This window comes from Sciurus carolinensis, chromosome 18 (assembly GCF_902686445.1).
Source record: "Sciurus carolinensis chromosome 18, mSciCar1.2, whole genome shotgun sequence".
In the NCBI taxonomy this organism is placed as follows: Eukaryota; Metazoa; Chordata; class Mammalia; order Rodentia; family Sciuridae; genus Sciurus; species Sciurus carolinensis.
In genome coordinates, this window is record NC_062230.1 from 30,110,515 (window position 1) to 30,130,598 (window position 20,084).

At 41.8% G+C, this 20,084-nt stretch overlaps 1 non-coding gene across 1 annotated transcript; it reads right to left on the minus strand.

The window, feature by feature from the left end:
- Window positions 1–3,515: 3,515 nt before the first annotated feature.
- On the minus strand, window positions 3,516–3,588 carry Trnae-cuc (transfer RNA glutamic acid (anticodon CUC)). Its single transcript has one exon. It is a non-coding gene; the product is annotated as a tRNA-Glu (tRNA).
- Window positions 3,589–20,084: the final 16,496 nt, after the last annotated feature.

Here is a 20,084-nt window from a genome sequence, read left to right on the forward strand (position 1 = left end):
TTCCATCTCACCCCAAGTAGAATGGCGATTATCAAGAACACAAGCAACAATAGGTGTTGGAGAGGATGTGGGGAAAAAGGTATACTCATACATTGCTGGTGGGGTTGCAAATTAGTGCAGCCACCCTGGAAAGCAGTGTGGAGATTCCTTAGAAAACTTGGAATGGACCCACCATTTGACCCAGCTATCCTACTCCTTGGCCTATACCCAAAGGACTTAAAATCAGCATACTACAGAGATACAGCCACATCAATGTTCATAGCTGCTCAATTCACAATAGCCAGACTGTGGAACCAACCTAGATGTCCTTCAATTGATGAATGGATAAAGAAACTGTGGTGTATATATATATATACAATGGAATATTACTCGGCTATAAAGAATAATAAAATTATGGCATTTGCAGGCAAATGGATGAAATTGGAGAATATCATGCTAAGGGAGATAAGCCAATCTCAAAAAACCAAAGGATGAATGATCTCGCTGATAAGCAGATGATGACACATAATGGGGGTGGGAGGGGGGCAAGAATGGGGGAAGGAGGGACTGTATAGAGGGAAAAGAGGGGTGGGGGTGGGGGGGAAGGAAAAAATAACAGAATGAATCAAGCATCATTACCCTATGTAAATGTATGATTTCGCAAATGGTATGCTGTTACTCCATGTACAAACAGAAACAACATGTATCCCATTTGTTTACAATAAAAATAAATTAAAATTTAAAAAAAAGACAAAGAGTATGTAAAGTTTAAAAGACATCTGATGTTTATATTAGTAGGCAGTCCTTCAGAAGTGTCATGCCAGCAGGGAGCATGTGAGTACAACTGATTACAGATCACATGTGGACACTAGCTGCTCGCATGGCAGAGATATGCTCTTTTTGGTTCAAATCATCGAAGTTGGAGTAGCAAATGCCTGGTGGGAGATAAGCAGCAAATGTTTATTGAAAAAATAAATGAACTCTGCAAACAGACGGAAGTGCCTTTAAGTGATCCCTGATTTTTGTATAGCTTCAACAATCATATCCTAACATAACTGCTACCGTACTGTGGTTATGTGCACAGAATATTTCAGGAGGAATCGATCCACAAGCATCCCTTTGCGCACAAGCTGATATTCCTGGAAACTCCAAAATACTGCTCCATCCAGAAAATAAGTCCTTGCACCCTACCCAGATCCACCATGAAGGTACAGCCTCAACTTCCTTCTCCTCAATCTTCTATCATCACCTAACCAGGGCAGTTACTCTCTGGGGAAGGTTTTACTGAAGAGTAAAAGGAATGGAAAGTGCTGGAAATTCACAAATCCCTACTCCTAGGTGGGTGTGTGCATCTATGTTGCTTAGCTCCATTAGGATAAGCATCCCAGAAGCACCTGAGACTCAATAACTTTCCTCCAATACCCGTCTTCTCTATTGCCTATCTCAGCTGATGATGACTTTGTTTCTGCCCGTCATTCAAGTCAGAAAATTCCCTTGTTGACCTACGGATGTTGCTGGTATTACCCAGGTAAATCTAAATTTACTAACCTCCGATCTCTCCCTGGCTCTCCACTACCATTGAACTGACTTGGGTTCCAGTTCTGCCTCCCTTAGACAAAGCCATTTTCATTTAACTTCTACTCTTTCTGCAGTGTCAGAATCTGTGCCAGACACTGCTGGATGCTGGGGCTCAGCCATGCAGAAGTCGTGTCATTCAGTAGTTGGCAGGGGCTGTGGGCCGATCCAGGTGGCCACTGCATGAGACGGCACCCTCCGGAGAGTTGTTATGAATGTGAGCAGCTTACTGAGCACAGCCAGACGCACATGTCTATGATCCCAGCAATTCCGGAGGCTGAGGCAGGAGGATCACAAGTTCAAGGCCAGCCTGGACACCTCAGGGAGACTTCATCTCAAAATAAAAAGAAAGGGGCTGGGGAGGCATGTCAGTGGTGGAGCATTCCTGGGTTCAATCCCCAGTCCTGAGGGAACAAAAGAAGAAGACACACGGAGCACTGTCTGCCCCTGTGTGACTCTGTGTCCCCCACGCTTCATTAAACAGAGTCCTTTTGTCAGATAACAGCTATTAACTCCTCAACACCACATTCTACAAAACACACACTGGGCTATTCTCATGAGAAGGAATGGAAAGCTTTCAGCAACGCGCTTATATGTATTTCCCTGGGGATGCCATTATTTTGTTAGGCTGCATGTATTCACGTATGAGATGGTTAAAACCTGATTTCCCCATTTGGTGAATCACAGGTACGTAACAGGACCTGTGAAGAGTGCTGGGTAGAGGAACCAAAGCTGAGGAGTGCCTGTTTAGATGAGAAGGTGACAATGGGGTTTCCTGGAAGAGGGGCTATCTGAGCTGGGTTTTCAGGGATGGAGTTACCTCAGGGTAAAAGGTTTCCGGGAAGCGGGGACAGCAGGAACAAAGGTGCAAATGTGTAACTCTAATTAGTTTGGGAACTCCAATGAAAGTGGTTGTCACATGACTGTTCTCTGCCAGGTTCTGTGCACACCACAAGTCTATCAGGTAACTTCTATGATCCCTCCCCACACCCCAGGTTTTTGTTTGTTTAGTTGGTTGGCTGGTTTTTTGTTGTTTTGTTTTGTTTTACAGATGACACCGTCTCAGTGAGGGTCAACAACATCCCCAAGTCACATTGGAGCTGGTATGGAACCCAAGTCTAAGTGACACTAAGGCCCCATGTGCTCAAGCTGGGATACAGGTAAAAACGGGGCCAGCGAGAAATGAGGTTGGCTAGCTGAAAAAGTCATGCTTGCCTTCTAGATTTAAGGACCTTGGAGACTATTTGGAAGGCCATGAGAAACCACTGGAGGATTTAAGTAAGATGGAGATGTTGGTGCGTTTGAAAGATCTTAGATGGTACTGGTAATGGAGTGGAGAGATAGGAAGGGTTGTTGGGAAATTGCAGTGGAAAAATAACTTCAGTGCTTCCCAAATTTTAAGGTGTTAAAAAGCACTTTCTCATCCAAATGATCTGGGGTGGGGCTCTGAGAGTCTCAGATGTTCCCAAGTCATGTTGAGGCTACTAGCCCACAGAGCACACTTGAGGTAGTGAGTCTCTACATGAGAAATGATGGGGGCCTGGAATAACCACCCGCGATGGAATCGAGAGGACAGCCTGGACTAGACAAACAAAAGTGATGAGACACGGTGACCGAGCATCAGAAGACAGTCATACTATCTATTTGAGTTGGCACAGTTCCTATCAATCATAAAGTAGGAATGACTGAATGAATCTGAGCACCTCTGTTTTAGAATAGTCACTTGTCACCACCATATCTTTGATATAACAATTATTATACTGCCTTGGGACTGTCAGAGGTGCCATCACAGAGAGGGCGCAGGTTTCAGAGTCAACCCAACTGCAACTCAGATCATGGCTTTGCCACATACTGGTCTAGTCGTCAAAGACAAGGACATTTGTTTCTGTTATAAAAATGGAGTGATATCTACTATGAGGTCATAGTGTACCCTTTAGATTTTTTTTTTTTTTTTTTTTTTTTGGTGGTGCTGGGGATTGAACCCAGGGCCTTGTGCTTGAGAGGCAAGCACTCTACCAACTGAGCTATCTCCCCAGCCCATGTGTACCCTTTAAGATGCTCTCATCCCAGTAACTGAAAACCTAGCTCACAGCGGTTTAAAAAGTCAATCTTCCAAGCTCCTGCAACAGAAATGCCCCTAAGTAGGGCAGACACGGCACCTGGGCTGGCCCCAAGGTTCTGGAATCATCGGGGTTGCTCTAAGATTCTTTCTCCGCCATACTCTCTTCTCACCAAGCCTTCTGTGGCAGCAACAACGGAAGAAGGTCCCAGCGCTTCCATACTTACACCTGTATTCACCGCCCGCCATCAGAAAACCAGACTTTGTCTTCATTTCCCTAGAAAGTTTAGAGAGTCACTCTAATTGGACAGATGCAGGTCACATGGCCATGCCTGAACCAATCATCGTAGACAGGAGGCGTGGCCATGCTGATTGGCTTAACAGTGGTCCTGTGCTCCACCCCTTGAGACAAGAGTGGAGGCATCTTCCAGGGTAATTCCACAATCAGAAAGGGGGAGCTGTTGGGTGGAGATATGGATGCTGGGGAGGCATCTGACAGTTATTCACTGGATAGGACACTCACCACATTATGCAAAGTGCGTGGCACAGGACGCTGTCCAAAGTAAATGGGTGTGCAGTGATAGCTGTAATTTACGGCTACCTGTCTACTAGACCTTGAGCAAACTGAGGGTGGGTTTGATCGTATTCACTTGGGGATCCCTAATGCCTAGCACATTGGATATGCCTAATGCTTGTGACAGAACTTAAATATTTGTTGAATTTATGCTAACGATGTAAATGGTGCAATTAAAAAGTGAAGTTTTTTTTCAACAACCCCCCTCCAAAAAGAAAAAAAAAAAGATTGCATGACTTCAACTCATATGAAAACTAACTATTGTGATTCTACATTAATAAGATTAACAAGCTGGATATAGCTAAATTATAGAGTGGGAGTAAAATTGGGATATATATTCCAGCACCTTCTTTAGGCATCAGCTATGATGTTCTGCCAGTTCAGAAGAGAATTGCTATGTAACGTGTCAAGATCTCTTTTGCTTGTCTTGGAAGTAGAAGGGAATAAAAATCAACTTTTTTCTTCCTGCTCCCTAAAACTAGTCCATAAATGCCCTCTGGGAATGCCATACAATTGTTCCCAACAAAAATAAAATAAAATTTAAAAAACAAACAAGCAATAAAAGAAAAATGTCTTTGTTAACCTGAGTTTGTCCTGTACTTGGTCTTTAAAATAAAAGAATTGATTGGGTTCAAAACAACTCTTTGGGATTGGTTAATGTTAGGGTCGTCAAGGAAGGCCCGGGCAATGAGCATGCGTGAAGCATTCTGGGGTGGTGGGACCCCATTCTCTGAGGTTTCCATAATCTATCTCTTGCCTCATTTAATCCTGACTGAGAAAAGTTAAACACCTCATCCAGGATCAGATAGCAAGTAAATAAAGACGGAGGCACTGAGAGACACAGACCTCAGAAACACCCCTCTTGTTATTAGAAAAGATTTCCTTGTGTAAACCTCAGGGACTTTACAAGGGAAATATTGAATTACTGTAATATGACTCATCAGCCCAATTTAATATTACCTATTCATTACAACATAATGATGCTCGCACAACTGAGAAAATGTTGCGTTTCTCCCTCTGGCTTTGGAGCAGTCCCACGTATCGCAGAACTATAAACACAGGCTAATGACGTGACCTACCTATGCAATCGATAGGGAGAAATTTTTTAATTACTCGGTATTTACGGAATTGAAAATATATGGTCTAATTTGGGTCAACAGTAGCATCCAGGTAATGCTGACTCAGAAGGAAAACGTTTGTTGTTGCCATGAGAAGTGGAATGGAAAAGCTGAATCACCCTCTACAACATCAAATGCTGCCACTATTAATATAATGTGCTAAACAGCTATCGAGAGGGAACGAGGCCATCTCTGACCCACAGGCCCCTAATCATACCAGCAGACAGAAGCACATGCTCTACCACTGAGTCTCCATCATATTTTGAAAACATCGACATTTGCTGGTTATTATCAAAGCTCATAATTAATTAATGTGTGGGTTTTTCTTGGTCAATGTCACCAAGGTAGCATCCCAACCAAGGCAGGTTTACAGACTCAAATGCCGACTGGGCAGATGACAGAAATGAACACATTGGGCCACTTGTAAGATAGTGAACTGTCGCAGGGAGGCCGCAGATTCATGGCAGATACCGTGGCACATGGAGCACTCCAGCAGCCCTGGCATCTCATCTGCCCCTTTTTTGAAATGCCACAAACTCAGACTTTTGATATAAAATTTCCCAAATCTTCAAATCTTGTGGGTGTCCTAAAAAGCAGAGTGTGGCCTATTAGTTCACAACTGCCAATCTAAAATATCATAGCACTTTCATCATTTTAGCCATAAAATGATGCAGAAAATGGAAACACCCACACCTGGTTTATTGTTGAATGTGTGTAACTGTCGTCTTTTTCTGGACACCGAGAGTTTCCTTCTCCCTAGCATCCAAAATTACATCCAGTATCGGTTCTCGTGAAAGTGTTGATCCTCACACCTCTGTGGTCTCACACCTAGCACACAGTCGTGTAAGACGCTTTTAAAGCAGCACCTGCTCCCTGAGTCTATGTAAATGAAAATACATGGAAGTCTTGACAAATGTTCAGTTACTCTGAGCAAAATCCACTTAATTCGGGTGTCTCCAATCTTTGATCTACTGTTTGCCCCAGTAAAATCCCTGTTTTGAGAGACTTATCCTCCAAAGTGAAAGTATTCAATAATATTTACTTTTAATCAGAATAAGACAAGGGTTCTTCATAAGTGGCTACCGCTCTGGCTAAAAATCTGTGCAGTCATATCGTGGGTAAATATTTGCTTTAAAATGCTGAAAATAGGGCAGACCTGTTATCATTATTTTTACAAACCTCTTAAGGATCTGGAAACCTCACTGGTTCATTTCATGAACACAAATTTCAGGGAGCCGGTTTTTTTTTGTTTTGTTTTGTTTTTAATTTATTTCACAAACATTTAGTCCCTGCCACTATTCTCATCTGTCTGATTACTGCTTGGGATTTTAACTATCCCTGCTTCCGCTCTTACCATATCCCCCATTACTTACATACACATACAAAAGGGTATTGTTTTGGGCTAAGTTCCTGCATAGACCAGGTCAAAAAAAAAATCAAAATGGAGTCACTCATGCTAAAATTTCACACCGCAAGCTGAAACTAAGCTGTTTATCTGATCTTCTGGGAAATCAGGATTATAGAGAGCTCAGCCAGATTTCACAAACAGGTCAGCAGCTGTTGGCATGATAATGGAGTTCCTTCTACTTTAATCCTTACACAGAAGTAACCTGAAAAAAGGGATGTTAACTAATCCATTATTTTCCTTTTATTCTGTCTCCCTGTCCCCACTGCATTTAAGAAAATAACTTTATAATTTGGACAGTATCCTAATAGGATGCCATCAGGTATCAGCGGAAGCAAATGGGATAAGGTCATCAGTCTAGTCTGCACAGGGAAGAGAGCGCCTTGCAGTTCAGCATATAACACAAGAATGTCCAGACACCAAAGCCTTGAGAGTCTCTCTCTTCTCTCTCTCTCTCTCTCTCTCTCTCTCTCTCTCTCTCTCTCTCTCTCTCGCCTGGCCCACACCACCCTATCTTACAGAGTGCTACTTTTACCTTCACCTTCAATAAATCTGCATTTTGCTTCTGTGTGTTACTTCTGTGTGTCTTACTCAGTTCCTTGTTTGGGACACAAAGGACCTGGGCCCCAATTGGACACCCCAATGATAACATTTATGCCCAAGTCCTCTTCGGATATTTCAACTATGATCTTTAGGCAGATGTGACATTCTAATATCCTTTACCATTTGAAACCTTGTCCTTTCTCCATACACCAACCCAGGAACAATATTTTAGATTCTGTTTGACTTCAACAGAGCTATTTTTAAACCTTTGTAAGCTCCTGACACCATTTCTTCCAGAGATTAACCTACATAATATCAAGCATGTTAAAATGCACCCACATCCCATATTGCATTTAATGTGGATGATATAATTATATGAAATGAGCTGCAGGTGATTTACATATTCTTCAGTAAAGTCATTTGAATTTAATTTATTTTGATTTTTCAGGTGGTTTTCTTAAAACTTTGAACACATATGTGTGTGCACCCACATATATATGCATATATGTATGTATGTGTGTATATTTATATTTGTAACAGGGGCTTCTTAAAAGTTGAGGATTTAGTATTTGGGCATGGTGGTGCATGCTTAAAATCCCAGTGGCTTGAGAGGCTGAGGCAAGAGGATCACAAGTTCAAAGCCAGTCTCAGCAATTTAGTGAGGCCCTAAGCAATTCAGTGAGACCCGGTCTCTAAATAAAATATTAAAAATGGCTGGGGGGCTGGGGTTGTAGCTTAGTGACTTGTCTAGCATGTGTGAGGCACTGGGTTTGATGCTCAGCACTGCATATAAATGAACAAATAAAATAAAGTCCTGTTTGATATGGAAAATGACAAACCCCAAAATAGTGTGGCCTGAAGAGAGGGGATGAGAGAGAAGGTGATCCATTGATCCTTTCCCAATACGTTCCTTCCCAGTGACAAGGCAGGCCCTGGGAAGAAATATCCATCAGGTCTGAAATGACAGTCTCTGGGAAGAGGCCAAGCATTGATCCTTCGCTAAACAAATCCTTTCCCAGATACTGACCGCTGCTGACCCCAGACCCCCTCCCATCTCGCCCAGTAAAACAGACCCCAAATCCCTGAGTGCACAAATTGACGTGCTCACTAATTAAGTCATTTCTCAGTGTCACCAATTTAACCACAGACTCCCGCTTTGGGTGGTGGCTCATTTTCCACCAGGAGAGTGAGTCCATCCGAGGTGCAGTTCCCTTCCTGGAACTACAAAGGCTTTGGCTGATCTGTGAAGTTTGCCTCTGGTCAGGTCCTTTTGTGCTAGCAGGTCCATTGACAACTTAAAAAAAAAATAAGGGCTGGGGATGTGACTCAGTGGTAAAGCGCCCTCGGTTCAATCCCTGGTACCAAAAATAATAATAAACTAGGATTTAAAAGGGGTGGGGGGGAAGGGAAAAAAAATAAACATCATTGCCCTATGTAAACATATGATCACACAAATGGTATGCCTTGACTCTATGTACAAATAGAGAAACAACATGTATCCCATTTGTATACAATTAAAAAAAAAAAAAAATAAATAAATAAATAAATAAAAAAGATGACCCAATCATTGTCCTGATTGTCCCACTAACTTATTTCTTCTTTTTAAATTATTTCTCTTTCCCAGTTTATCTCAAGTTCCAGAAACAGTGAGCCCTGCAGGCAATCACTTCAATTCGTGACTTGAAAATGATCCCAAGCAATACATTTCCCTGGTGCCAGTAAGATCCCACAGAACCAGATCAATCAGACAATCAGACGGGGGTCTGCAGAGATGGCTTGCCTTCCCATCCCCCAGCTTGCTGGGTCCTTCCCCTCCACAATCCTGGAGTTGCTGTCAGTGCTGGGGAGGGAGTTTTCCTGGGAGGTTGCTGGAGGGCTCTCTTCCGGTAAGCTGCACCCACATAAGCTCCTTTCCTGCTTCGCCACGCCCTCTCTCCTTCTCCCTGACCTCAAACCTCTCCTGCCACCTCCTCTCCTAATTGGATTCTTGAGGGGACAGGTGGTCAAACCTGGTCTGTCAAGACCCCAGGCTCAGGCCTTTGGCCTAGGACTCAGGTCACATATATATTACATATTTCAAGTTTCAAACTTTTTATAAACCCTTAAAATGTTGAAAATGGTAAGCACCACACCCACAGTGCTCAAAAGATAAAATAGCCTAGAACTAGGCTTTTCATGCCCTGGAAAACAGGGTTTCTCAACTTGGCATGATTGTATTTGGGACTGTAATTCTTTGTTGTAGAATGTTTAGCAGCAGCTGGCCTACACCCACTAGATGTCATATACCAGCCAGCCGTGTCCACCAAAATGTCTTCAGACAGTGCCAAATGTCCCCTGGGGTAGGGCTGCTACATAAAGTACAGAACGCCCAGTTAAATTGGGAGTTCAGATAAATAACAAATAATGTTTTATTCCTATATCTATCAAAAGATTGTAACGATGTCATTTAAAGATCATAATTGGTTTTATTTTCAATTGTACAGTCAGGTAACTCTTCGTTCCATCAGATAGAATAAATGTTCTAATGAACTGAGCAGAACAAACTGGTTTTGTAGACACAGGAGGGCTCAAGAAAGCAAAAACATTGAAGGAGAGGCAGATTGGTCATTTTAAAGTGACTTTCCTTTAAGGCAGGGCCCAGGAGACAGAATAATAGAAAAATAACTCATTGGTTAACATCAGTTTACTTCAGGTCACATCTTTTGTATAAGGATTAAAGCAGAGGAAAATTCATTATTATGCCGATTAAAACTAGCCTGTTTGAAAAAGTTGACTCTGCTCTCATTTCTCCTGGTTTCTTGGAAGGCCAGATAAGCAGCTTAGTTTCAGTTTGGTGACAAAGAACCTTAGCAGGGGCGACTCCATCTTTATTTTTATTCTCATCTTGTTGGGGGGTGGGGAGCAGCCGTGCAGAAATCTAGTACAAAGCAATGGCCTCCTGTGATTTTTATTTAACATGCCCCAAATAAGATATTGGTGACATACCATACTTATACCAAAATATTACTCATAATTCAAATTTAACAGAGTGTCACATATTTTCATTCGCTGAATCTAGTGACCTTACCTGCGGGCATCAGGATCCTTTGTTCAGAACCTTTGTTCTGGGTGAACAGACTGATTGATGGATGGATTGTCTGATTTTTGCAGTGCTAGGGATGGAACCCAGCTCATACTTAGACGACGCTCTACCCCTGCGCTATACCCCCATCCTGGCCCTAGATCTATAACTCCCTCTGTCTACCTTCTTTCCCTTTTCTTTCCCACATGCTTGAGATTTAATGACATATTACTCAATTCACTAACTCGCAACGTCCAAGTAATCTACTTTTTTCCATTTCAGGAGGTTTCTATGCATGAATGCAATTGACTTCAATATCAGTAATCATTGACACAGAACTCAACCAACTCATACTCATTGAACTTCTGAGGGCAAGACATTCGACTGGAGAGACAGAAGAAACATAAATCATGGCGTATAACTTCAATGAGCTTTGATATAGTTGGGGGGAAAGATAATATATTTGAGATTGCTTTCAACACAAAATAATATATATTTAAGCACTCAGTTGGGTGGCATGGACTATAAATGCTCCAAGAGTCAGAAGAAAAGAGTAACAAAGGTCAACACTCGCAGGGATCCTTTATGGCAAAGGAGCCAGGGCTGGGCTTTGAGACCATCTTTGAAAAAGAGAAGATGTACTCAGCTCAATAAATGTTTGTTGGCTAAATGGATGAAGGAATGAATGAATGAGTGAGTGAGTAGAAACTACTATAGTGAATTATTAACTTGAGTTTTCCTCTATCATTTATAATTTAGGGGGTTCTTCCCCGGCGCTGGCAGTTCTGGGGAAATAAGAGACAGAAGAGAGGAAAAAAAAAAAAAGAACAAACAAAACAAAACCAAAGTGTAGATCATCCAGAAGTCAGTAGATTATTAGCTTTTGGATTTCAAAATGAGCTTTGGAAACTCATTGAAAAGGATGACACCCCAGACACTTAGCTCTGAGTGTCAAAAGTATAGTCCCTAAGGGCTAAGGGCATGAAGTTTTTGCAATGATTAATAAATTTGGTGAAGAATAAATGAGAAACCAGCCTGCTTGGCCCCAGGGAGATTTCTTAGCAGGGCAGGTTAGATATGAAATGAAAGGGACTAAGTATAAGGCCTAACCCCCCACAAGCAGCTGCAAAAGCCCCCCCTCTTGGAACCACACCTCAGCAATATGGCGCATATCCTGCTTCTCTTCCCGAGTGTCAGTGTCCCGCCGGCGCGGCCCTGCACCCAATCACTCTCCACCGCCCTGTCTCAATCCCCTAGTGACAAAGCTTGCCCAATCACCTACTGCCCCGTCCCATACCCTGGCCTATGAGACTTCTCTCCACTCTATAAAGTGAGCACATTCTCTGAATAAAGTGGAACTTCTCCGGTAGATGAACAGTTGGTGTCACCTCATTCTTTCACTAAGGAGCAGGGTCACTGGGGCTGAGGACAAAGGGATCGGGTCAGGATGGTCTGTGTGGACCAGGGTATGTCAGCACTGAAAAACTACTCAGCCTCACCAGAGCCAAGCACTGATCACACCACCAGCACAGCGGGGCTTGAACAAGGCACAAAGATGATCCCAGTCTTGGGTTAAGTGACTGCTAGCCACAGCGCGTGCCCAGGGGCCACACGCCAGTTCCTTTCATTTTTCCAGAAAGACATATCCAGCTCTGGGCCAGACTTGGCTCAGCCCTCTAAGTTACCAGGGACAGAAAGCCCTACTTACCTTACCCCAGAGGAAAGAAAGGAAAGTCTTTGGAGCCTCTACTGAATGGAGCCCCTGCTCCAGACACGTGCTGAGCCAGTGCAGAATGAAGCAGTAACCTAGAAACAGAGGTTGGACTCATATGGGCAAATGTTAGAGGTTCTGATGGGACCAGGAGATAGCAGGTCTGTAACAGGTTCGCTTTATGTCTTGAATGTGGCCCCAGCTGCTCTGCCACTGCAATTTATTTTTAAATGGACATGTTTCTCTCTCTTCCTCTCTTTCCCTGCTCTTCCCTAATCTCTCCCCCTCCCTAATCTCAGGGGAAACAGGGTTACCTTTCTTCCCCATCTTAGGCAGAGTTAGCTGTCCCTGAGTACACACCCACCACAGGAACAAAGTAACCCAGACTTTGGAGATGGTACCAGAAGACCTCAGAAATGACGATCTCCCAATTGAATTGGGAGAGTTACAATTACAACTCCAACAGAGAACACGTGGAATGTAGCCTTTAAGTCACCTCCTTAAAAGCCCCCTGTTCCTGCTGAGAGGATAAAACTAAAGATGTAAAGTTGCGAATGTCTAAGTAAGTCACAGAAGATTTGTGGAAGGTAAATGTCAAAAGTTTGTGATTAAATTGGCTATGATTAGCACAGTCAGTTAAAAAGTTATTTGAACTTTATTGTACTGATATGAAGGAAAGTCTTAAACATTTACCTGCTGTTATCTATTGAGGTAAATTTCTTGTGTTTGTTAGGTTTTATTACTTGGGGAAAAGTAAGTTTTAAAGGAATTGGGGTTTGTACCTGCTTTAAAGCCTTGAATGACTACTTTGAAACTGGTTAAACAAACAACTGTTACTTAGGTTATAACAATATTGTTGATACCCAAAATATATATGACTAGGTTTATGTATGCATCTGAGAACTATATCTCTCTAAACCTTGTCTAAGTGTTATATAAGTTTATAAAATGATATGTAAGCTTATCAGCAAGATAACCAATAAGTGCTCTCTTTTATATATTGTATCTGTCATAGAAGGGCCACCCTGTCATTTGAAGACCAGACCTGTCCTATATCTGTTTGCTTCGACTAAGTCAATTTCTGATCATTAACACTGTGTCCTAGGATTTCCTAGAGAGATTTCCAAGAGATTTAAGGCTATCCTTTGATTTTTGTTAACCCGAGCAGATCTGTGATTGTTGTTACCGTACACTCTGGATTCTAATTTGTACTTTGAAATTTAAACTTAGTTAAATGTAAAGCTTAGGAGAGCGCTTTGCCAAATGGTGTTCTCCAAACTAAAATGATCTATATCAAAAGCCTCAGATTTGTATAGAAATATCAAATTTGGTTGGTATTTATTCATGTCATTTGATGCTTCACAGCTGGATAAAGTAACCTGTTGGGGCTGGGATTGTGGCTCAGTGGTAACGCACTCACCTAGCATGTGTGAGGCCCTGAGTTCAATCTTCAGCACCACATAAAAATAACATAAAGGTATTGTGCCCACCTACAACTAAAATATATATTTTTAAAAAATAATCTGTTGTCAATAAATTATATACAACTTTGTGTTGCTCTTCACACTAAAATAGGAATTTAAATGTATTTTTGGAAGATAATAAGGACAGCCCCATCTGTTTAAAGGTGACATTGTAAAACATGGAAACATTCTGCTACTTTTTCCACAAGAAAGTTAAAAGCTCTCTTCGCCTTTCTTTGATTCATGTTTCAGATGTAAAGTTCTACCGTGTTATTTGTGAAGAGCCCCACCTTACCTGAGATAAGGCTCTGCCTCCCACCTTACTCCATGTTAAAATGGTTCCAAAATAGTCATTCATTTAAGGTTCATTTAAAATTGTGTTCAAAGGATTGGTTTTTGTGTAAAGATTACTATGATCTCAGACAGAGACTGTAATACATAACTAGGTAAAGGTTCAAGATTATAAAAGTCATTTTTCTTGGTTCATAGCTATTACACAAACTGAATCTGTTTTTGCTCTGGAATTTCATTTTGTATTTTCCTTGTAAACTTTATAACTGTTGGCTATTAGCGTTTTGCAGAGGTACTACTTCTTAAAAAAACTAATAAAAAAATACCTGGATTAATTTGAGGTAATTAGCCATTATCTACAGGACAGATAGTATCTAATGCTGATTTGTGGTACTAATATTAACCCCAATTAAATGAAAGGGGAATCTGTAAAATTACAGATACTGTTATTCCCTCCTTAACACTGGTAAAACTAACTTGCTAGGTGTTTAAAACCAAAAACTTGGAGACCAAAGTCAAAGAGGTGAAAGGGCCAAGGGAAAAGCAGCCAACACTTTAGCCCCTGCCCTCTAAGGTCATCCAGGACCCAGAGAATAAGGGGACCCCTCTCTGGATCCGGCAACTCTGCTGAGTCACCCAATCTGCTGATCAGCAAGATTGAGAGGACCCTAGAGAGCAGGAAGCCAACCAGTGCACATTCCGCAAAGAGAAGGGTCATTGGAGATAGAAATGACCCTGATGCTTCCAAGAGAAGCCACATATGGTCAGCCAGCCCCCAACCCATCCTGGCAGGTGGCACCACTGGTAGAGAAAAGCTAAAGGAGCTAGGAGGCTTCACACATGTCCCCAAGAGTGATCTCTGAGGAATCTCAGCTGATTTTAGAGAGGATAGAAACGAGGTCAGTTTGACCAACTTGGTCCTGGCAGGAGAGTATAGCCTGAGCACAGGCCTACATGGACATTTAAAAGGAAAAACAATGGTTTTTAGTGTAACTTAAGATGTACACTTGTGTCAGCCCCACCAAGTAAGTAAAGCTGGAAGGATCTTATGTGAGAGCACCTAATAATAATGACAAGAGTCACAAATTTGTCTTGAGTTAATTGAGTTTGATTTCATAGACCTACAAATCTTCCTAACCTCCTATGTTGATGAACTTGGTCTGTTTTTCATGGATAAGATTATGAGTTACTGTCCTCATGGTTTTCAGAGACTGACTGAAATACTAATTGCTTTTGTGCTAATTACAAAAACATAATGCTTTGCTGTCTTTATTGTTGTCCTAGCATGACCCCTGCCTTATGTATGCCTTCTCCAGTCACCTGCCATCTGCCACTGTGGACCTCTGGACCACTCTGATGCTGAATGCACTTAACTGTCCACACCCCACTGATGGAAAACAAGGACTTTGGGTTACTTCCCCCAACTTCGCCCTCTTTCAGCAGGAAGCAGTTTGGAGATGTTGTCACCCACTTTCCATAGAAACGGAAGCTAGAAATTGACAGTGGGGAGATGTAACAGTGGCTCACTTTATGCTTTGAATACAGACCTGGCTGTTCTGCCACTGCAACTTATTTTTAAATGGACATGTTTCTTTCTCTTCCCCTCCCTAATTTCAGGGGAAACAGGGTTACTTTTCTTCCCCATCTTAGGCAGAGTTAGCTGTCCCTGAGTACACACCCACCACAGGAACAAAGTAACCCAGACTTTGGAGATGGAACCAGAAGACCTCAGAAATGACGATCTCCCAATTGAATTGGGAGAGTTACAATTACAACTCCAACAGAGAACACATGGAATGTAGCCTTTAAGTCACCTCCTTAAAAGCCCCCTGTTCCTGCTGATGGGCAGAATCACAGCCTTTGGGGCAGAATCACAGCCTTTGGGGCAGGAGTCCCCTGCGTTTCTCCTTTGCTAGTAAAGCAGCAAACCTCCTTTTTCCTTTTTCTCAAAACCATGGCCTCATTATTGGATTGGCATTGGGGACAAGGACTGAGCTTTCAGGAACAGGTCTACAGTAGGGAAAGCATATGGAAAATAGTAAGTGTTTTGATTTTAGCAGTTCACATTTGCCTGTATGTCTTTTGGTCTCTCTCTCTCTTTCTTTCTCTCTCTCTCTCTCTCTCTCTCTCTCTCTCTCTCTCTCTCTCTCTCTTTCTCTTTCCCTCCCTTCCTTCCTTCCTTCCTCCCTCCCCCCCCCCTCTCTCTCTCTCTCTCTCTCTCTCTCTCTCTCTCTCTCTCTTTCTTTCCTTCACAGTCCTGGGGATGAGACCTAAACACCTCCCATCTATGTGACTGACCTGAACCCCTGCTATATTATTCACCATTCTCTCTCCACATACACATTTAAAGATTAGCTCTCTAGGGGGATGGGAATAGGAAAGACAGTGGAATGAATCAGACATCACTTTCCTATGTTCATATATGAATACACAACCAGTGAAACATCACATCATGTACTACCATAAGAATGGGAAATTATACTCCATGTATGTTTGATATGTCAAAATACACTCTGTCATGTCTATCTAAAAACAACAAATAAAGAGAAAAAAATAAAGATTATCTCTCTAGTCTTTACCTTATAATTTACTTTTCATAAGCTTTTTTTTTTTAATATAGTGAAAAGTTTTTCAATCCTTTAGGTAAATCTTTAATTGCTCCAAACTTTTGAGAGATGACTTGAGATGTGCATATTGTCTTTTGAATTTTCTCCCAGAGAGTTAAATAAGCTACTTGTAATCGTTAGCTCTATTCAGAAATCCTCACATCACCTGTAGGAAATTCTCTAATACTTATTCTCAAAAACTCATTATTGGCCAAAAGCCTAGAAATCATGATTTGCTTTTAGCATTTTTATCATTACAGAGCAAAAATAGTCTGCAAAAATTTGACAGATTATTATTTCTGCTTGGTAGGTTTATATCTTCCTGTTCGGGCTATTAATCTAATATTTCATATCCCTTTATTAAGTCCTCTAAATATTATTAAGCATTTTCTCTGGCATTCAACTCAGACAAAACTGATTTTTTGCACTTTTCTTTATTAGCAACAAAATTAAATTAGCCCAACTCTACAAGAACCTTTACTAACACACTGAGAACATTCTAATATTCTTAATATTTGCTATTAAGGAAAGCAAATGGAATAGGGAATGCTTTCCCTTTGGTTTCACAACTCTGAAGCAGAAAGCATTTAGACAAAATGATATAGAGAACTTCACAAACCTGACACATGAGCTGTACATGTAACTTCATTTGATTTGCTCCATCCCTGTTTGTGGGGAGTCATCCATGTTGAGCAGAATCAGACTTGGCTGAGCCATGGGATACCGAGGTCTGATTCCCAGGAACAGACAGACATGAGAAACTGTTTTGGACAGCCTGGGGCAGGTGGCCCTGTGCAGAGGTGGCTCCCCTGAGGAAATGCTAATTCTCTAAGCAAATGGCTTCCCTAACTCCACCCCATCCTGTTCCTCACAGAAGAAGCCCCTCCCAGTCTGGGCCCCTTTACCTATGTGACTATAAATAAAGGTGAAGGTGGGGTCCTCCATCTTATTGGAGGTCAGATCTGGTATGGCCCAATGCATCACAACCCCCTCCATTTGAAAAGATTATTGACTCTTGTGTTTATTAATTAGATGTTTATTAGTATCTAATTGATCACGGCACCATCATCCTCCGACAGAAACTCTTCCCCTCATCCACGAAGGATGTGGAAAAACCCCCACACCTGTTCAAATTACAGAGCTAAAAACCAAGTGTTGTGCATGGGGAGGGGGATCTGGTCTCTAACACGCCAACTGATTTCCTGACAATACTTTCTATTCCCATCATAGCCACAAAATTTCAATTATAATAAACTGTTAAAACAACAGAACAATGGAAAGGGACCTAACACAAAGGTGGATAAAAACAGAAAGAGCAGCCAGCAAATTGGTTCAGCTTCCTGAGCCTCAGAAAGATCTATGTGACCTACAGGCATGTGAGTACACAGTCCCTGGCTGCATAATGACATTTAGGTCAATGATGGACCACATTTGTGGCTCTGGAAGATCATAAAGGAACTGGAAAATTCCCATCACCTTGTGACGTCATCGCTGACACAATGTCATAAGGCACCGCATTTGTGTTCATGCTGCTGGAAACAGGCCTGGTGTACTCCCAGTCATAAGAAATAAAGCACAGACAATTATGTACAGTGTATGATACTTGATAATAAACCACCATTACTGGTTTATGCATTTGCTCTGCTATACTTTGATCATTAGTTTAAAGTGAACCCCTACTTATCAAAACAGTTTATTGTGGCTGGGGTAGAGTGCTTGCCTAGCATGTGCTTGGCCCTGGGTTTGATCTCTAGCAGCAGCAAAATTTAAAAAAAAAACAAAAGTTTAGTGGAAAACAGTATATGACATCATATAGAGCCAGCAGATGTGTAGGAAGTACCTCTCTCGCGCTCTCTCTCTCTCTTTCTCATCATCTTGGTGTTGGAATTAAACCCAGGGCCTCCGCATGCTAAGCATGCACTCTACCATGCCTCTGCATCATGTTCTCCTGCCTTGATTGGGCCTTGTGTTGTTTTGTTCATCATAGCCCCAGAAACAATGGGCTATCCACGCCATACAGCTTAGTGTGCAGTAGGCTAGACCATATGGGTTATGTAAGCACACTCAGAGATGTTCACACAACAAAATCACCTAACCACACATTTCTCTGAAGTTATTAGGCTGTTGTTAAGCTGTTACCCACAATCTGCCGGTCCCTCTCCTAAAAGGGGGAGCTCCCCGCAAAGAGTATCTTTTCCAGTCAGGTGTCGCAAAGCCAAATTTGAGACTGAGGTTGAGCAGCAAGAGCACAAGTTTATTCAGTGACCAAAGAATGGAGAAAGGGGAGCCTACCTCAAAAATGCCTGTTTCAGGTGGAGAAATCATAGATTTAGAGCAAAAGAAATAAGGGGGAAGGATTGGCTAATGGGGCAAGGTGCTGTTCATGTCTTTTCTTGGAATAGGCAGCAGTTTCCTGGAACTCAATTCCCCATTTTGTTGTTGTTGTTGTTGTTTGTTTGTTTTTCTGCTCCTTTTATGGCCTGGTGCTTGCTGTCATGGCGGCTAGTAGGTGTATCACTTACCATGGGAGTTAGATTCTCATGAAGCTAGAGGTCACCTGGAGGGGTCATCCCTGGCAGCCATCTTAGATCCAACCAGTCTGGGGCTCGCCTACCTGAAGAGAACTTTTGACATCGTGACCTCAAGGATAAGCAGGATAGGGCAGGCTGGAAATGCATCGAGGCCACATAGGGCGCGCCCTGGGTAACAGAGATGGAGGACTGCACGTTCTTAAACAGGATAAACCTATGTTTGCTAAACTCAACTATAGAACAATTCAATCTATTTTTCAAATACACAGTCTCAGTTCCTTCACTGCATGTGTTTGGGGAAGTCTGCTTTGGTTACAATCGTAGGAATGAGTTTGAATGAGTTTGAATCACAGAGGAAATCACTGGACTCTGGATCAAAAGAACCACATAAAATAGTGGAAAATGTGACATCAGTAACTTGAAACTGAGATTTAAGTGTGCCTCCTTGGTACTTAGAAGATTTTATTTAGAGACAGGGTCTCGATAAGTTGCTTAGGGCCTCACTAAGTTGCTGAGGTTGGTCCCGAACATGCAATCCTCCCAAATTTGCTGGGATTACAGGTATGTGCCACCGCACACAGCTAAGATGATCCTAAGACTGAGTTTTTTTCTATTTATGCTACAAAAAGAATGAGAAAACACTTGGAAATGATTTCAATTCCAAATTTTCAGATCTATAACCATATATACTGGAAAATGTGGAAGAATTCAGTAAGTGGTGAAGAACACACAGAAAGATAAGGGCAACTTGTATCTCAATCCAAAGGAAAGGTGTAAATATTGTAAACTGCAAGCTGAACACACTGGTATGTGCCTTGGATCGCTACAGAGCATGAATTTGAGACCAGCGTGGGCAACAGTGAGATCCCATCTCACAAAAAGAAACAAACAAAAAAATCTTGTATTTGCAATAAAGACTATTAGGAAAGATTACAGGTTATAAATCTCATTACCCTTATATATTTCTCAGATTAATCATATCATCAATAACACAAAATAGCCGGTCATTTGCTGTACTTAATTAAAATTCACTTATTTTTCTTATACACTGTCATACTACATCAAAATTTTTTTTTATTCATTTATTTATTTATTTAGATGTGGTGCTGAGGATCAAACCCAGTGCCTCACACATGCTAGGCAAGAGCTCTACCACTGAGCCACAACC